Source organism: Lepus europaeus, chromosome 4 (genome assembly GCF_033115175.1).
Source record: "Lepus europaeus isolate LE1 chromosome 4, mLepTim1.pri, whole genome shotgun sequence".
Lineage (NCBI taxonomy): Eukaryota > Metazoa > Chordata > Mammalia > Lagomorpha > Leporidae > Lepus > Lepus europaeus.
In genome coordinates, this window is record NC_084830.1 from 146,558,268 (window position 1) to 146,564,362 (window position 6,095).

The following is a 6,095-nucleotide window of genomic DNA, read 5'->3' on the forward strand; positions in this document are numbered from 1 at the left end:
GGATCGCACAGAGCCAGGCTGCCCTCCTCTCCCGCACCCCAGGGGTCATGGTTCACTCCGGAGGGACTTGCTTTGCCATGCGTCCCAACTGCAGCAGCAGCAGCAGCAGCAATCTAGAACCTCCTCTAAGCGGTGGAATGTTTCCTTTGTACGTGCAAGCGAGACGTGGCGTAGGGAGGTGGTGAAGACATGCAGTGGAGACACATGGGAGGCAGGCAGTGGAGACAACCTGAGTAGGCCACAAATACGTGTCCAGTACGAATACAAATTTCCACAGTTCATGCAAGAAGACTCAGAAGATCTGAATGGATCCTCAGCCATGAAAGAAACAGAATCAGGGCCAGCGTTGTGGCGCAGCAGGTTAAGTTGCCGCCTGCAGTGCCAGCATCCCATACGGGGATGGCCCAAGTGCTTGTGCCCCTTTAAAAATAGTGGAATCCATCCTTTCTAATATTCCCTCAAAGAATGCACCAAGTCCAGATGGTTTTATAGGTGAGTCCTCCTAAACTTTCAAAGATATATAATTCCAGACAGGCACAAACTTACAGAAAAGAAACAAAATGGAATATTTCCCAATGCATTTCATCCAACTAACTTCTACCAGAATCAGAGGACAGTGTCGGGAAGGGAACGACCCCACGCATACACAATACAGAACCATCGCGTTCAAGTGTCAGTAACACCCAGGCTGAGACATCCTGCAGGTAGAGAGATAGAGCAACAAGAAACCACCAATAAAGAAAACAAAATATGATCCTGGGGTGGGCACAGCCAGCGGGAAATGAACGGAACTCTTAGATTGGGTAACTTGAGGAGTGTTTCTTTTAAAAAGATTTATTTATTTGAAAGGCAGAGTTACAAGAGGGAGACAGACTTTCATCTGCTATTTCAATCCCCAAATAGCTGCAATGGCCAGAGCGCGGGCCCAACTGAAACCAGGAGCCAGGAGCTTCTTCCCGGTCTCCCACGTGGGTGCAGAGGCCCCAGCACATAGGCCATCTTCTACTGCTTTCCCAGGCCATGAGCAGGAAGCTGGATCAGAAGTGGAGCAGCCAGGACTCGAACCAGCGCCCATATGAGAGGCCAGCGAGCAGCTTAACCTACTATGCCACAGTACCACCCTGAAGAGTGTTTCTTTAACAAAGAAAATGTTACTGGAGGGAAGGCCATGGAAGCCTTGGGGTTCTTGTATCTTGAGATAGAGAGTGTAGTGATAAGGCTTTATTAGGGATAGGGCATCCATCAGAATGGAAGGAACAGAGAGAGAGAGCACCCATTCGCTCGGACTGGGGGAGAGCGAGTTTACACTGTTGAATGGAGGGAATACACCTGAGCTGGCCAGGCGGGCGGCTCAGCAGAGAGCAGAGGGCTGAGCGCGCAGTCCACTTGGACTCCCTAGGTTTGTAAGCGAGTCTGTTTACCCACCTCCTGGCCACGGCCTTTCCTCCGGTGACATATATATACACGTAATATCTATATCCACTGAAGTCTACTAAATTAATAGGAAAAAGATAAATAACCCACACCCAAAAAAAAAAGAAAAAAGGTAAATGACATGAATAAGCATTTCTCAGAACAGGAAACACAAATGGCCAATAAAGAGATGTGCAACCTTGTTAGTAGTCAGGAAATGCAAAATTCAACCACAGTGAGATAACACTTCACACCCACTACAGACAGAAATTAAAACAGTCAGACATTCCAGGTCTTGCCCAGGATGTGAAGTAAAAGGAATTCTTATGCATTTGTCTGCTGAAGAGGAAACGGTACTTTTGAAACCCAGTTCCTGGTAAAAATCGAAGGCACGTGTGCCCTAGGAGCCAGAGTTTGAATCTACAGCACACTCCACAGAAATCCTGCTCCAGGAACATCAGGAGAGATAAACCAATATATTCACCGTAGCTTTTTTTTTTTTTTTTTTTTTTGACAGGCAGAGTGGATAGTGAGAGAGAGAGAGAGAGAGAAAGGTCTTCCTTTGCCGTTGGTTCACCCTCCAATGGCCGCTGCGGCCGGCGCATCTCGCTGATCCGAAGCCAGGAGCCAGGTGCTTCTCCTGGTCTCCCATGGGGTGCAGAGCCCAAGGACTTGGGCCATCCTCCACTGCACTCCCGGGCCATAGCAGAGAGCTGGCCTGGAAGAGGGGCAACCGGGATAGAATCTGGCGCCCCAACCGGGACTAGAACCCGGTGTGCCGGCACCGCAAGGCGGAGGATTAGCCTGTTGAGCCACGGCACTGGCCCGTATCATTTTTTTTTAAATGGAATTGTCATTTTAGATTTACAGAAAAGCTGTCAAAATAATACTGGCAGGTCCCAGGGACTGCACAGGCAAGTTCTTGTATTCTTAACATCTTAGGTCAGTGAGTGTGGGGCCTCCATCCCAGACACTAAGTGCATAGCTTCCTCGGATCTCCCCAGCTTATCCAACATGTTTTTTTCAGCATTGTTTTCAACAACTAAAACGGTGGGGTGGGGGGTCTGTCAGTAGTAAAATGGGTAAATGAAGTCTGATTCACTCATTCAGGCGAATACAGCAGTACAGTGAATGAATGAAGCGCGGTTGTGTGTCGACTTGGATGAATCTGAAAGCATTTTGTTGAGCGGTCAGGGCAAGTCTTAAATGAAGATATCCAATGCGATTCCATTCGTAAGAGTTGCAGAAATAGGCACAATGAAATCACATATAACTTCAGGATTTTATATGCTTGTAGGTGATGAAACTGTCACGAACAGCAGAGGGGATGAAACAAGGGGAGAGCGGCGCCTGCTGGTGGGGAGGGGCGTGTGCACAGGGAGAGGGGCCACATACGTGGGGGCACACCTATGTGTGAGCTGTTTCGTAATCGTCATCATTCAGGACCAATCCTTAGCTCTTCCCCCCCACCCTGTGCCACCGGCGCGGAGGGAAAAAGCAATGCCTTAGAGCAAACAGGAACCCCAGCTCTCCATGCCCAGACCAAAGACTCTCATCACCCTCTTTAAGCCCCACCACACTTCCTGTTTCTCAGGAGCTGAAAGGGGTGCTGACCAAAAGTAATGGTGGAAGCTAGGGGATGCCCTCCGATACACTGGGAGCCTGCCAGGCAGGCTGGCCTCTCAGCTACCGTTGGCAAGGAAGCCAGGCCCCGGCAGGACACACACCTGCCCCAAGGGGCCTGCCGGCAACAGGGAGAGGCTGCCTCCCAGCAGGTGCCGTGCCTTGAGGTGTTGGGCTGCTCAGTGGCACAGCAGGGAGCAAGATACACAGCCCTGCTCCAGGGCACTGGACATGGCAGGAGGTCAGACGAGCAAACACAGCAGGCACACCTTGAACGCCAAGGAAAGAACCGCAAAGCGAGAGGTAAAATAACCCAATGCCAAGGCACTCGACCTCAAACGGGGCCGCCCACGGTTTACACTGTGCCTCTACTGCCTACGTACTGGGCAAGCGACCGAAACTTTCTAGGATTCAGGGTCCCCTCTATCAACCGGAAGCCATAATCCAACATACTGAAAGACTCCATGAAAGCTTTGCTCTTCCTCCAAGTATTCACTGAGCACTGTTCGTTGCAAGTACTAAGATGACAGGCAAGGCCCTGACCCCAGGTGCTTGCATCACAGGGGAGGGGGGAGATCACGCAGTGAGGGGGCTTTGTGTGTCTGTGTGTCAGGGAAGGCCTCTGCCACAGCCAGTGATGGAGAGGAGGGGCTGGCCCAGGGGGAAGAGCCCGCTAACGAGACAGGGGCCACTGGCACATCCGTGTGGGAACAAACGCGGTGTGGGTGAGGAAGAGCAGGACAGAGCAAGCAGGGCACGCAAGTGAGGGGCCTTGCCCAGGAGGGGGAGGCGGGTGCCACAGAAAGGAGTCCACGCTCATTCCACAAGTGGGGAGTCACTGAGGGTTAAGGCAGAGGCCGGGGCATCGCTTGACACACATCCCTCAGAGATCTCCAGCTTTGGGCTGGCATTGTGGCACAGCCGACTAAGATCCCGCCCACAACACTGCCAACCCAAATCGGGTGCTCCACTTCTTTTTTTTTTTTTTTTGACAGGCAGAGTGGACAGTGAGAGACAGAGACAGAGAGAAAGGTCTTCCTTTGCCGTTGGTTCACCCTCCAATGGCCGCCGTGGCCAGCGCACTGCAGCCAGTGCACCGCGCTGATCCGAAGGCAGGAGCCAGGTGCTTCTCCTGGTCTCCCATGGGGTGCAGGGCCCAAGCACTTGGGCCATCCTCCACTGCCCTCCGGGGCCACAGCAGAGAGCTGGCCTGGAAGAGGGGCAACCGGGACAGAATCCGGCGCCCCAACCGGGACTAGAACCTGGTGTGCCGGCACTGCAAGGTAGAGGATTAGCCTATCGAGGCATGGCACCAGCCTGACTGCTCCACTTCTAATCCAGCTCCCTGCTAATGTGCCAGGGAAAGCAGTGGAGGTGGTCCCAGAGCTTGGGTCCCTGGTAACCCACCTGGGAAACCTGCACGGAGTTCCAAGCTCCCAGCTGTTGTGGCCATTTGGGGAGCAAACCAGCAGATGAAGATCTCTTTCTGGGCCGGTGCTGGGGTGTATGGGTGAATGCCTCTGGCTGCAGTGCCGGCATCCCATATGGGCACCAGTTCAAGTCCCAGCTGCTCCTCTTCCGATCCAGCTCTCTGTTGTGGCCTGGGACAGCAGTAGAAAATGGCCCAAGTTCTTGGGTCCCTGCACCCACGTGGGAGACCCGGAGGAAGCTCCTGGCTCCTGGCTACTGATTGGCTCAGCTCCAGCTGCTGCGGCCATTTGGGAGTGAACCAGCGGATGGAAGACCTCTTTCTCTCTGTAATTCTACCTCTCAAATAAATAAATAAACTCTCTGTAAAAAAGGAAAAAAAAAGATACCTTTCTCTCGCACGAGCTCTCAAATAAATAAATCTTTAAAATAAATCAGTAAAGGGCCGGCGCCGCGGCTCAATAGGCTAATCCTCCGCCTAGCGGCGCCGGCACACCGGGTTCTAGTCCCGGTCGGGGCACCGATCCTGTCCCGGTTACCCCTCTTCCAGGCCAGCTCTCTGCTATGGCCTGGGAAGGCAGTGGAGGATGGCCCAAGTCCTTGGGCCCTGCACCCCATGGGAGACCAGGATAAGCACCTGGCTCCTGCCATCGGATCAGCGCGGTGCGCCGGCCGCAGTGCGCTACCGCGGCGGCCATTGGAGGGTGAACCAACGGCAAAAGGAAGACCTTTCTCTCTGTCTCTGTCTCTCACTGTCCACTCTGCCTGTCAAAATAAATAAATAAATAAATAAATCAGTAAAGATCTCTGGCTGTCGTGCAGAAGCAGAGGAGGTGGGGCAGCAGGGAGGGTGCGTTGTTCTGCCTTGGTGGCTTGGGGCGGATGGGTGGGCTGGTGGGCCGGTGGGCTGGAGAGCGAGGCGGGCCCCGCCCGACGGACACTGGGTCTCTCTCCTCTGCTCCCATCCCCGCACTGGATCTCCTCCCTCCTTAGGATCCAGACCCGAATTCCACTTCCAGACGGAAAAGCCTTCGCTGGCCACTTGCAGTCCACGTGCTCTGCATGCTGCCCCGGCTCCCCCTCCCCAGTCACTGCCTCACGGCCAAGGACCATCTCAGCTGGGTGCTCAGGCTCCAGGCGGGGTCGAGGGTGCGCAGACCTCCGCCGTGGGGTCCTGCCTTGTGCCGTGGGTAGATCTGCCCCTGTCCCGCACCCGGACAGCCAGTGGCCCTTACTGTTGATTGCCCGTCCACACTGGTGGGCTGGCCGCCCTCCCAGATGTCCTGAGCACAGCCAACCTCATACTGGGCGCTGGCGTCCCTGTGCACCCGAGGCCTCTGATGTCTGGCCGGGGGCCGCCTGGCTAGCCCTCCATCACCGCGCGCCTCCTCGCCCACTGCCGCTTTATTGCCCACACAGAGCTGCACCTGTAACCCAAGCTCTCGGCTCCGCGCCTCCCTCTAGTGGCTGGCCCAGGAATTTCCCCCCAGGTTTCCTGCCAGAGGTTTCCCGGACCGGACGCGAGGCTTTGCATTTCTGCACCCGCGCACGGCGGTTCTGAGTGTTTAAGGAGCTTTAAGACATATCAGAAAACAAACAAGGCCTGGGCAGAGGGCGGCGAAGCTCGGAGT